Here is a 13,998-nt window from a genome sequence, read left to right on the forward strand (position 1 = left end):
AGACCCAGGCTCTGAGACTCACTGCCGTGGGCTGCTGCAGGCTGTGGAGATGTACCCTTTGAAAGAGCTTCCCACCCCAAAGGCTGAAGTGTAGAGGGATGGGCCTGGCCATAAAGTCTCTCCCACATGGAGCTTTAAAAGAGAAAGCATTCAACTAGCTCCACGTGGCAACTGTTTTGGAACGGGGCTCACCGGATACTGAGCCCCAGAAGAATCCATTAGACTTAAATGTACTTAAAATCCATGCGCAAAATGCTGGGGCAGGAAGTGGGGTTCACTGCTTCGGCATATTAAGGCACTGTAACTAGGGTCCATATTTGCTGTTACTCTGCTGTCCCGTGATTCACCCATGGCTTTGTGGCCCAGATGAAGCAAGATCTGTCAGGCAGATGTGTGCACCAAGCGAAACTACAATCCCATCATTCACTGCCCACTGCTCATGCTCCATAGACAGCACTTGGCTCTTCAGTTAAAGGGCTTCTGTTCCCAACCTACTGCAGCTTGGTTCCTGTCTCCTGGTGGGAGAGCTCTGCTCACTTCTCCATTCTCCCCTCCCACTCACCTTAAAGCTTCTCAGAGCCCCTGGGAGATGAGGCCCCGTTGAATAGCTACTACTTGGGGAAACACGTCCCTGGAAGCCAGTACAGCAGGGCTGGAATTAGTCAGAGACATGGGGCTGCTCAGTATTAATGGCCAGGATAGAGCTTGACAGCCCCACATCAATGGGCCACTCTCCTCAGCGGGACATTTATGAGGCCTTGGCTTGTGTGGCCGCCTCCACTATGAGTAAAAATCAAAACCAGATTGGTGTCCCCCTCCTGGCAGCAGCAGCCTGGTGCTTTCCATAAATCCTGCTCTCCTGCCCCTCTCCTGGGAACTCCATCCAGTAAATGGATTCATTATATGCAGATGATTTCTTCTTCCTTCTGCGCTGGTTAAACAAAGAGCCTATTAGACACAACATGGAAACTCTCACACTCTTTCTCTCACACTCACACACCCAAGGAGAACATGAAAACACACCCAGACGCTGAAAGCTCTTTCACACTCTCCCCTGTCCACTCCCACCCACCATCATAAAACACACACGTCCCTCTTGTTTGCTGGCCCACACACACCCAACGGACATGCAGACCCCCTCGCACACAAACACACGACTGTCTATAGTCACCAGTCTAAACCAAGCGCTGCTGGAGCTCCTGACCCTGAGAGGGTGCAGTATCATTCATAGAGCAGTGCAGGTGAGAGCTGCTATCCCTGTGTGTGTGCTGAGTGGGCCAGAGTCCTTTTGCCCACATGCCTGCAGTGCCCCGTAACATCATTTAGTGCCAGTGGGTTGTGCCTCTGGTATTGGTGTAAGGCCCATGTCTTCTAGGAGCCAGGTCTGTTACTATCCGCGTGTGTGACAATATAACCACAGGAGCTGGCTGGTGGCCAAAGGACTGGAGTTTTACTGCCAGAGTTCTTGCCACGGCTCTTCTTCCAGATCCAGCAGAACCAGGGAGCGAGAAAAGGCAGAGGGCTTGGAATGTAGGGACTGGTGAGAGCCCTGAGTGCATCTCTGCTACCCAGCAACATTCCAGTTGGAGGTAATGCTGACTAGGAAAGGGCTGGAAAGCACCACTCTTCACATAGCCTGCGCATCTTTGCAGCCATGGCAGCTTTAGAGCCTCCATCCTGTGATGAGGGGCACATTAGAACCCTCTAGCTAAGACCGTTTAGATAAGATGACATTAGACTGTGCACCCATTCCCCAGGTGCTGTTATTGCAGGTTGGCCATGCTGAGCTGCAGCACATGAGGGGGAACCTCTGCTATGCGGAGTCTTGCCTGATCTTTAGGTGTCCGGGGGAAAGGCACATTTGTTATATTAGCTGCACTGGGTCTGCGGGAGTCCTGGGACTATTGGTCTGTGAGAGACCCCACACTGCCTTTATCATATCCCTTCTTATTTGTCTCCTTCCTAAGGCCAGGTCTCCACTAGGAAATTAAGTTTGTATAACTATGTTGCTCAGGGGTGTGAAAAATCCACACCCCTGAGTGACGCAGTTAAACTGACCTAACCCCCAGTGTACATAGCAGTAAGTCAATGGGAGACTTCTTCAGTCAACCTAACTACCACATCTTGGGGAAGTGGAGTACCCATGCCGATGGGAGAAGTCCACCTGTTGGTGTAGGTGGTGTCTTCACTGAAGCGCTACAGCAGCACAGCAGCAGCATTTAAGTGTAGACCTGCCCTATGAGTTTGTGGATTTATTGTGCTTTAATGAGATTCCTGGCCAAACAGTTCATTGCCTGAATCAGCTAGTTTCTTTCCCAACTCCTTTCTGGGGAACACCTATTTAAGTGACAGTGGGGTGTAGATGCTAGGGCCCTCAAGTGGGACTCAGGAGACATCAATTCTGTTTCCAACTCTGCCACTGATCCACTGTGTGACCTTCAGCAACTCAATTCTTTGCCTTCGTCCCCTAAGACTGCCAGTTTTGTGGGGCAGGGGCTAGCCTCTCAGTATGTGTTTGTACAGCACCTACCACAAAGGGGCCCCGATCTTGGTTGGAACCGCTAGGTGTTACTGTACTACAAATAGTGAAACATAGTAATGATTGACACTTACATAAACCTTCTCCCCCTCCACAAAGCCCCCCAGAAGCAGCTAACAGAGTCACTCACATGATGTGATGTATGCTTTGAGTTAACAACCCTTTCCTGGCAGCTTGGCCCCTGAACACAATGGGTCCAGTGGCTCAGAAGGGACCTAACGCTCCTGGTTCATCCTGGGGAAATGTAGAGCAAACTGCTCTCTCCAGAAACTATCCTGCCTCTGTCTCCTTCATTTGTTCCTAATCTCTAGGGACATTTGCATCCAAATAGGATCAAAGGATCAAAAGTAAAAACTAGGAAGCCTGAATATTCCCTGACAGGCCATGCACTTCAGAGGAACCGGCCACCAGCTCAGGAGTGGACACATGAACTCAACCCCAACAACCACATGTAATTCTAGCCTGGGTGGGGCATACCCCTCCTCTGACAGACACCTGTGAGGCTCTCTCTTTTTACACTTTGGAAGCACTTGCTGTAGTTTATCATGCCCATAAAGTCCCATTGAACTGAACGTCCAGATGGAAGTTTGCCTGTGATGTCTGACACTCGTAATTCATGGTGTGTATTGGTTAGTTTTGCTAATCCTCCAATGGGGCGCAGAAATGACACCTGTGACAATATCCAAACTGCAGGTGGGCTCCTCATAGAGGACAATCAGCCACAAAGCATTTCAAGCAGGGCATAAACTAGAGTGGGGGAAGGGGACTCCAGGATCTGTTCATGGGTGTGACCCCCAAACAGAAAGACAGGTGGCTTTGATGACTCACTGATTTGCTCAGCTGCAGGTGATGATGGGGACTCGGAGCTGAGGACGTGAGCAGACGGTAATGGAGCAGGACCCCTGGAAGGGTGGAGGCACCGGAGAAGCCTTAGCCTGCGTGGGACCGCAGCTTCCGTCTCACCACATCTTGCTAGGGACTGAGAGGGCAGCCTCCTCCGCAGAGTTAATTCAGTGCTTCCTCTAACAGAAGAGCTCTGCGGCTTTGGTTAACCAGGAATCCAGATCAGCTCCCACAGCCATGCGCTGAATCCCTGCCTTACGGGTATGGGGTTTGGCCATGTCAGATCCACTGAAGCTTACCTGGAAGGGGTGTGAGTTGTGAGGCACTCACAGCAGTGACTGTCCCACTAAAGTCAGGAGCCTCAGAGGGAAGGCAAAGACCTGACACTGGGGTCCAGTTTCATGCTGGTGTGAGATAGGAATTCAGCTGGATCTATCAGCTCTGCTATCCTAAATCTTCCCTAAAGCCCCTGTGACAGTGTGGAGGAGGCAAGGGAGCCTTAGCAAGGACATCATCAGGGCTTTCACAGGAAGGACAGACAGGTTCCTAGGACATGGACAGGACAGACAAATAGCCAAGGAAGCAAGACTGGAGCTCTCTCTGGCCCTAGGTTCCTATGCACCCCAACAGGAAGCGGAACATAGTTTCCATGAGTTTTTCAGGTTCTGGGGGTTGAGTGTTTTAAGCAATGTTATTTTCAGGTTCTTCTGTCATCCCAGTTCCCATCGCTGCCTTGCTCCAGCCCTGCACACTTGGCATTCTCAGCTGAAAGACGGGAAAGCAGGAAGCAATGGGAATGGGAAGGGAAGGGGCGTTCATGCTGTTGATGGTCCCACATGATAGCATACACCCTCACCTCACATAGAGTATGCCACAGCTCTTGTGGGAGGATAGCTGGAAATGATCCCCTAAGCTGCCTTCCTTGGGTTAAAATCCTACAGGGGAAGAAAAGGGGAGGGAGAGAGCTAAAACATCCATCCTTCCTCTTTGTTCACCTACTGTGCCGACCACCCTAGGGTTCCCAACATTGTATTTCAAAAATAAGGGACTGTTTTCTTAGCACCCCCACCCCTGCTCTCCTCCCATCATTATATCATCATCATTATTATTAATAAGAAGCTGTACTCACCTACATTTGCTGGGGGTATTTCTTGCTGCTTTTTGCAGCACTCCACCACTCCCGATCTTGCTGTACAGAGATGAAAAAATAATGGCTGTCCCTCTTAATAAGGGACTGTTAGCAACCCGACCCACTGCTGTGGTAGCCGAACACCTCCATGGTATTTGAATGCCTGGAATCTGGTTGCTGCTTCCCACCCAGAGGGCCTGATTCCAGCCACTGAGCTGCTGCCAAGCCCTGGTTGCAGGGGAAACATTCCTTTCCCCACTGCGGGCGCTTGGAAGATATGGGCAGAGCTGGCAGCCTCAGGGGTCATTAAAACCAGGCTTATAAACCATGAGCCAGGGAGCAAGATGAAGCAATGTAATGAAGAGGGGAGGAAAGCACTGATGAGGAACAGCTCCCAAGGGGAGAGTTTCCAGGAGCCAAGAGGCACTTTGCCGGAAGAGTGTTTAGAATTGGATCCGAGCTGGCTGAGAAGTGCAGACTGGGGAGAACTTCCTCCCTTGAATCCTTGCTCTACTGTCTTCTGCTTTCCTTCTGCCTCTGTAAGTCAGAAGAGCCAGATGGCCATGGAGGGGAATGGCAATTAGGCTAGGGGGCGGCGACACAGCCAGCCCTGTAGCTCAGGGCCAAGTGCACAGGTTAGGATGTGAGAGTGTCTAGTTCCACTCTCTGCTTAATCATAGCCATCAGACACTTAATCATACACTCTTGCTAGCATAGATGCTAGAGCAGCAGCAGGAGACGGGCTGGAAATCCCCAGCTCCTGAGAACTGAGCTGGAAGGTGGAGGATGAGGAGTTCCTTCCTGCCTTTGAACACTGCTTTGCCAAGTGCCAGCTGGGAGCTCCCAGAGCAGCGGAGTGTCTCACTGAATGGCAAACACAACAAAGCTGCTCCACTGAGGCGGCAATACTAAGGCTTTGATTCTCCATTGGCCAACACTTTGTGGAGCCAGCTGCGCCAGTGTGAAGTGGGGGTAAAATTCTCCCAGATCAGAGCAGTCGCCTCTTCCATACCCACTTTGCCCTGGTGGACATCACCCTACAAGGGGCAGGGCAACAGAGAAACAGGGGTTACGGTTTTACCTTGCCACTGATGTATCCACCCACCAGTTCAAATAGTCCCAGGGGATTATTCGGCTTGTGGCCAGTTGTGCTGCTGTTGCTGGTCGAGAGGCAGGGCTGTGCTCACTGTATTATGACAGAGTGCGGTTCGGAATGCAAGCAGCACTGCAATCAGCCTCCCGATGAGGAGTGTTTAGACTGCAAGGGGTGAAACACCAGGATGTGGCTTGTGGACCAACTCTTCCATGTGCTTCTTCCTAACAAAAGCCCCTGTAGTATGGGTCTTCTTTGATTCATTCAGTCTTGTTTCTCAGTTGCCTGAGGGGTGCAGGTTGGTCCCAGGGCTGGGTGTGTGACACACACACAGAGCAAGTTTTAAACCTCTGCCCGAACAGTAGGTAATATTAACTCCCCAAATGCAACCTTGTCTGGCCATGCCCAGCAGGAGCAGAAAGGTGCAGCGGAGAGGGATTCATGCATGAGCCCATTGACTGATACTGCCCGGGCGCTACTAACATGGGCTATCTAGGGGCTGGAAAGCAGTGCTCCATGGAGGAGAGGGACATAATGTCATGAGATCCAGGCATTGTTCCGTGTGCGGAGACAGAAGGAACAGGTCCAACAGAATTGCCCGAATGATACAGAACTGCTCAGCACTTCATGTGCTTGTTTGGAGGTGAGTGACGGGAGGTGGTCGAGGAAGTGCAAGCAGCAGACTCAGCGGCCCGAGGGAGAAATTGTTCCGAGTGCTTTCCAGAGATGGCTTGGCTCAGATGAGAACTCAAAAATTGTTCCTTCTGAGGCCTGTCTCTCTCCCTTTCTGTAACAGCTCTCCTATGTCCTTTTGATGCAGGCACCTCCTTTCTCAGCAGCAAGGCTCCTCTAGAGAGACTCAGCCAGATGGCCTATTGCCCTTCCCTCTGGCCTTATGCATTGAGACCCAGCAACCCTCCACTGGGGCCTGGCAGCTCTTTGCAGGGGCCCGTAAACCATTGTTTCAAACCTTCAGATCTTGGGTTTGCACCTTGTGATAGGACAAGGGTTCTTATTTCATCCAAACCGATCGCTCATCCCTCATCAGTCGGGGGATTTAGCAAAGGTCTATCAATGCAGCACAGCGACATTAGTTCTGGGCAAAGTGGCAAGCCCAAAGCACTGTAGGTAATGCAGCACAGAGCACCCTGAAGATGCTAGAGGCAGGTTTAAACATGGCCCAAGGATCGTGTGTGTGTGTGTAGGGGGGATGCATCTCTGCACTGGTGCACAGCCAGAACAAAGAGGGGAGGACATCTCTGATGTGCTGGGGCTGGTGGGCACCAGACTGGCTCATGGAGCAGGTTAGAGAAGCCTAAGGGCTGCCTTAACTTTTGTCCCCTAATGCCGTAATCCCTATGAGCACTGTGGCAGCAGGGAACCATTGGGACGTAGAGAAGCTCCAGCCATGCCTCCTCCTGCCCAGCCCCTGCATGCCCTGACGCATCCCCAGCTGGTGGGGACAGAACTAGAGTAGTTGTCTCTGCACCTGCCCTGTGCCAGGGTAATTCATCAGGAGGACCTGGGCCTGCTTTGTGGCTACTTTAGTTGGTGGAGCCAACATAAAGTGACCACAATCCAGTGAGGAATTATCCCCTCCCCACCCCGGTAGTTCTGTGATGAGGCCTGGGGCTGTTCATCTGTTTAGGACAGTCTGTGGAAGCTACTCAATTGTGCAGTGCGGAATGGGGATGGCTGCAATCCACTCCGTCTCATGCAGCCTTGGGGTAGCCCACAGGCTCTCAGTGAGCTTTCACAGCAGCCCCTTGTCAGCAGCCAGCCCCCAAGTGAGCAAGGTTTGGCCACTTCTGGTGTAGCTGGTGGTGTGCAGACCTCTCAGGTTTCTGCCCTAGGCAGGAAATTCCCCAGCACTGGCTGAGTCTCTTCGGGGTAAGTGTGTCACTGAAGATGGGCATTAAGGGTTTCCCCTGCAGGATACGTGCAAGTGAGTGAGCAGTAAATAAGCATAGGGAGCATACTTGATCCCATCAAATCCTATAAAATAAGCATGGCTGGACTTGGTCATTACATGGCTGGAAGACGTCCAAGGGAAAAGCAAGATGTTGCAAGAATTGGTGAAGGTGAACTAAGAGGTGTTTTGCAGGGAGTGATATTGATGGTTCAGTAACTGACACTTTCCCGTCCTAACTGAACCCAATGCCACCAAATGGTGCTCGGGTAAGCAGGGGCAAGGAGACATCATCTTTTACATGAGAGGTTAGCAGGGGCAAGGAGACATAATCTTTTACATGAGAGAGAAATCCATGGGCCTGATCACTTGTTATTAAAGATCTTGGGGAATTTTTCACTGGAGTTGACGTATTATCTGCAGCGTTCTGGCCAAATTCCACCTTCAACGCTTCCATGGTGCCACTCCCTGCAGTTTCAATTGAACAACAGGATTCTGCTTCACTTCTGTTTCCAAACTGTTCTACCTAATTAACCTATCTATCACTTCAAACCCATCCCTCTCTGTGGTACATAGGCACATACAAAATGTCCATACATCCATAGTTTTTCTCATGGAGGGCATTCCCTCTCTGCCATTAGAGTGAGCTAAGTTTAGATGCTTTTGAGGCTAGTTCTAGCATCAGCGTATTCCTGTCTCTGCAGGGCTGAGGTGCCGATTCTTTCTTTTGGGCTGTTTCTGTGGAAGGCTTTTGCATAGAGGTGGGTTTGCGTTTCACTCCAGAGATGGTAAAATCTGGGCTCATCTGGCTTTCTGTTGGGCGAAGCCGAGGTTTTGCTGCTGAAAAGCCTTGTTCTGAGCCCCATGGGCTCCACACAGGTCACTGTCAGCCATGGGTCCTGTGGCTCAGAGCTGCTGGAACATACTTAGGATCATTTAAACGTCACCATTAATTGTTTCACTGCTGGCCATTTTAGCAGCATTATCCTGCTTCTGTGCTCCCGCCACAATCCCAACCAGCCTCCCCAGGTGCCAGTCTCCTTCCCCACTAATATTCCCTATCAGCTGCCCAAACCTCCAGCTTCCTTACCTCCCTGGTCCCTTTGCTGAAGCAATGATGTATTTTCAAGCCAACATCCTGCAGCACATTGAAAGTTTTAAGGCCGCAGAAACACATGGAATCTAATATCCAACTGAAGAACAGCATGGGGACATGGGAGTGATGGTATTGTTCATTTTCACATTTCTTTCAGTAAAAATCATCACCTTTTCACAGAGCTGAAGCTGCCAATGAATTTCCAGTTGGTTGTCCCAGGGCGCTGCAAGAACTAGGGTGCCCTGCTGCAGAACTTGTTACACGACCATGGAGCACATGGGGCAGCAAGAACAATTATTACTCCGGTGAGCAAATTGGTGCAGTTTGAGGCTTTTGCTCGGCGGCGATGGAGTCCTGTGAACAAACAACATATGGAAACCCTTGTGTTTTCTAAACTCAGACTGTCCCCGGCCTACCAGCTGTTCCAGGCCTCTGCCAAGACCGGCAGAGAGGATGATGTCAGGGAATTGCTCTGCGTGATTTTGGAGAGCAGTGACACACACACAGATGAAATCAGTGATGACGTTTCCAGACCTGTCTGGAGCTGACTTATCAAGGATCACCCCATGGCCCTGTCCTGTTAGATGCAGACCTGGCAACAGTGATCCATGCAATCATGACCTCCAGGCTGGATTATTACAACTCATTATAGCTGGGAATGATGCCAAAGAAATTGAGAAATCATCAAGTGATGCAAATTGCATTTGTCTGTATGCTGAGCAACACAGGTCGCTGAGAACACGTCATCCTCGTGCTCTGCTCCCTGTTGGCTCCTTTCCTGAATACAGTGGCCCAGGTGGGGTCTCTGTCCTGATGTTCAAATCCTTCCTTGAGACTGGCCCTAGCTACCTGAGGACCATCTCTCCCTCTGTGACCCTAACAGCTACATTCTACATTGGAACGATGAAGCTGTCACTCAGTAGTCTCTTGGGTGCAGGAGACAGCTTTGGCTCTAGAAAATGGAACTCCCTCCCATAAGAGATGAGAGACCATGGCCTTCACCATGGTCAGCACTGAGCTTATCTGACTTAGTAAGCTCATCACACCTATGCACAGGTACACAAGGACAAAGCCTTCATCCTCTCCAGCTGTTCCTGCAGACAGCGAAAGGGGAGTGAGAGTGTTGCTGTTGTTTGGGACATGCTCTGATAGCATGCTGAGGAGCTCTATGTAAGCAGCAAGATAAAAATAAATAAATAAAGCTATCCCATCTCCTAGAACTGGAAGGGACCCTGAACGGTCATCAAGTCCAACCCCCTGCCTTCACTAGCAGGACCAAGTACTGATTTTGCCCCAATCCCTAAGTGGTCCCCTCAAGGATTGAACTCACAATGCTGGGTTTAGCAGGCCAATGTGCAAACCACTGAGCTATCCCTCCCCCATGATAGGTATAGGAGGGGTGTTTTAGGGCTGGGTTTGTAGAGGGCAGTTGAGAACAGGCTGTGATGGGACTGAAGCCCAAAGAGCAGATGTCTGCATAGTCCAGGCTGTACAAGGGTATACAGAAACCAGGGTGCTGGAGCAGACTAAATGACAGAGGGATACTGGAGAATATCAATAATAGGGGACAAAGCACTGGAGGTCAAAGGCATTGGAGCAGATCTCACTTAGATCCAGTTTACCTCAAAGACCTTTTTCAGCACTGCTCCTCCATCCTTCCATTGAGAGGGTACCATGTACAAAGCCAGCCCAGTGCTGAGCCGGTCGGGCACATGGCCTGGGAAGCCCCTGTGTCCCATTCGCTACAGGGCAATGTGTATACATGAGGCCAGCTCTGTATCATACTGGCTCCCTCAGCAACCTCCACAGCTCCCTTTTGTTTCAATAAGTGGGAGCAAGAGTTCTTGCATTTCCAAGTAGTGTTGCCTAATGGCTAGAGCAAGACTCCTGTGTTCTGTTTCCAGCTCTGGGAGGGGAATGTGGTCTAGTGGTTAAAGCAGGCAACTGAGCATCTGCACTCCTTGTTCTGAGTGGGGTTTAGTGGCTAGAACAGAGGACTGGGAGTCAGGACTCCAGTTCTATTCCCACCGCTAGCAGGGAGTGTAGCCCGGTAGTTAGAGCAGAGGACTGGGGGATCAGGACTCTTGGAAAGAGCGATATTGTGATGTGAAGATGCAATCATCAAGGAGAAGCCTGGACTTGACCTGACTGAACTCAGTCCATTCTTAGCCTGAGACAATTTTGAACCCATTCTTTCCCCTTTGAGATCATTTCCCATTAAGGATAGAAGTGGAAGAAACGACCTCATTGCCTGCCTGAGTAAACGGTTCTCACTTCATCCTCGGTATCGGTCAGGGGCTGTAGTAGGTGAATCAGAAAGTGGATTTTTCAGAGGCTGAGTGCCAAGCTAAACAAGGAGCGAGAGAAAAAATGAAAAGAGAAAGTGAATCGAAAAGTCCAGATGATGGAGCAAAGAAAAACGAGTCCGTACCAGACGTGCCCAGGAAGCAGAGGTTTCAGGGAGTCTCCAGATGAATAGAAGGGAAACCTCAAGTTCGCTCTTTCCACAGAATTCAGGCTGCACGGCATAGCAAAGCAGGGAGGGTGGGAAGGCCCAAGTGTGTGCGTATGTGAAGGGGAAGAGGCCCTGCTTCTGGCACTGTGACAAAGGAGCAGATGTGTTACTACAGCCGTAGAGACAAACATGAGTAAGGCCTGGTCTACGCACAGTGTTTGCACCTATTGCACTATCAAATGATACATGTAAAGGAGCTGCTGTACCAATACAAGTACCCCTATAACTCCATCTATGAGGTGTGTGTGGGGGGACACACTGATTTAGCTATATGGGCTTCCAAACATATATAGTTAAAGGGATACAGACTATGTGTAGACCAGCCCTAATTCGTGCTTGTCCTTGTTAATGTTCTGCATCTAGCCAGGTGGCTGGTGCAGGGAAACAGCTGACTCTGAGGACTGTCTCCTTGGCTATGAGGAAGGAGGAAGGACAGGGAGAGGATCATGAAGAGCTGGCTGGCTGGAACAGATCTCTTCTTTGAAAGCAGCCTGCAAAAACTCACCCCCATTTCCTGGGAATGAGGGGTGGGGTTTGTTTTTGCTTTCTGTTTCCTCGGGTGTATTCAGTGCTGGCAAAAGGTGTTGGCTTGATGCAGGGTAGGCACTTCCACTAGGCGACCCTAGGCAGTCGCCTAGGGTGGCAGGATGTGGGGGGCGGCATTTTGCCGGCGCGGGGCTTCTTCCGCTCCGGGTTTTCGGCAGAAATTCGGCGGCGGGTCCTTCACTCGCTGCGGGACCCGCCGCCGAAGTGCCCCGAAGATCCGGAGCGGAAGGACCCCCGCCTCCGAGAACGCAGCTTCAGAGGAGGAGCTGCCGTCGATTACTGTGGAGGAGTGCTGCTGCCTAGGGCGGCAAAAACCCTCACTCCGCTCCTGGCTTGATGGCCCTGGAGACTGTAGGGCTCTAGTTGTTCCCAGAATAGGGTCCATATGGGTAGCGGCAGCCCCTCCCAAGGGCCCTCAGCCTCAATCTGGAGCAGGCAGCACATTCTTTCTGCCAACAGGGCTATGGCCCAGACCGCCCTCCCACCCAAGCTTCCCCAGCATACTGTGTCACTCGGGAAGGAGCATTAGAAAAGGTGGGGGAGAGGAGAGAGAGATTTTTTTGTGGATCTGACTTTCCCTGAGCTGCAGACAATGCCTGTCTTGTCTTCCTCTGGGGAGAAGGCAGCAATCACGGGATTCGCTGCCTGCCATTCTTTGGTCCCAGACAACAGCGTCCCCTGGAGGGAGTCTGCAATTGGAAATGGCCCCACTGGGAAGTGCACAGCTGGAATCTCCCAGGTTAGCCATGTCAGTGTCTTCTAAAGTTCTGCTCACTGGGCATTCCAATAGATCTGGAATAGCATCATCACTGAGGTGGGGTGGAACATACACGTACAGTTAAAGCTGGGAGGTCTCCATCTTCAGCAGTTCATCCGCAAGCTGTGGCCTTTTAGACGTATTTCTTCTTTTGGGGAGATTCCCCTTACAACCCCCCCAGCTCCCTACACTCCAGCTCACAGCAGAGCAATGCCCAGTCTCACCAATAGAATTTATCTGCAGAGGGCCAGGTGCTGAGACCTGGAAGATCCACCTCTCTGTGTCCAAGCTCCACTGTGTGGAAAGCGATGTCAGACTGCAGCTTACCCCACAGACAGTTCTTAGGAAATGTATCAAAGATTTTCTGGGCAACAAACAAGTGATATCATCCAACTGTGTGGTTAACAGCCTTGTCTGTATCCTACTTCCCAATAGCATGCGGCGGGGGGTGTCAGACAGGAGGGTTTCTTGGTGAGGGGAGATAGAGGAGAAGGATGGCATGGAAAGGTAAAGGGAAGAGAGGTTCTGAAGAATGAAGGACAATAGCTCTTTGTGGCTATTGCCACGTCATTCCTACGCTGTTTTGCTGGCACTGTTTTCCTGGAGATCCAACACAAGACTCCTGGGGATCAGTAACTGAGGATGCCCATGGCTCTTACTTTGGATTTCCAGAAACACTAATACCAAAGTCTCCGGAAGATTGCTTGGGGTTACAGATGGCCAGGTGAGAATGACTTGGGGTTCACGTAGCTGGGAATGGCCAGATCTCCTGGGGTTGTTGCTGGGCGTTCTGTGATCTGGAGTTCTGAGCAGCACAGTGTGGGCACGGAGCTTCAATAGTGCCACCCAAAATTCTTTCCCCCCATCTAATCACTCTTCCGTTATTAGTTCCATCTATAGGACACCAGGTAATTAGAGGTCTAACTGATATCAGAGTTCCTCCAGTCATGTCCCCAAGCCAGAGCCTATCCTACACTTGAGTCCAGTGAGCCCAGACTCTGCCTCATGGGTGCTGAGTTCCTGGTTGCGATGAGGCTGAGCTGGGGAAGACAAAGAGCGCTGAGTTTACAGCCTGACCCTCTGTCTAATCACTCCACGGACATGCGTATGCACAGACATGTAGTCACCAAAGGAAGGCCACATGCCTTACTCACCACTGACTCACAGGATAGTGGAAAATAATCAGCCCCTTCCAGCAGTGTGAAGGATGTGGGGTTGCTCTGAAGTTATTTATGAATGCTGTATGTGACCTCGCTCATGGAGTGTTCACTGAGTGACTCTATTGGATTAAATCAACAGGGCTCACTTTTTGGGAAACAAGCAGGAAGGCGAAACACTCGAGATCAGATGTCCCTCAGCAGACACTCGAGGGTTGTCACAGTACAATGGCAGAGCTGCTGGCCTCCAGTAGACCGGCTTGACCTACCCCTGAGCCCACCAAATTGGCTTAGGACAGCAGGGCCAGAAAGCTAGGGATCTGAGAGAACAAAGAACTCTGGCTGGGTCAAAAGTGACTCTCCATCTAAGAGGTAGTTACTGTTGGGAGTTGTTGAAGCTGGCAGCTGCGACTC

This window comes from Chrysemys picta, chromosome 3, assembly GCF_011386835.1.
Source record: "Chrysemys picta bellii isolate R12L10 chromosome 3, ASM1138683v2, whole genome shotgun sequence".
NCBI lineage: Eukaryota > Metazoa > Chordata > Testudines > Emydidae > Chrysemys > Chrysemys picta.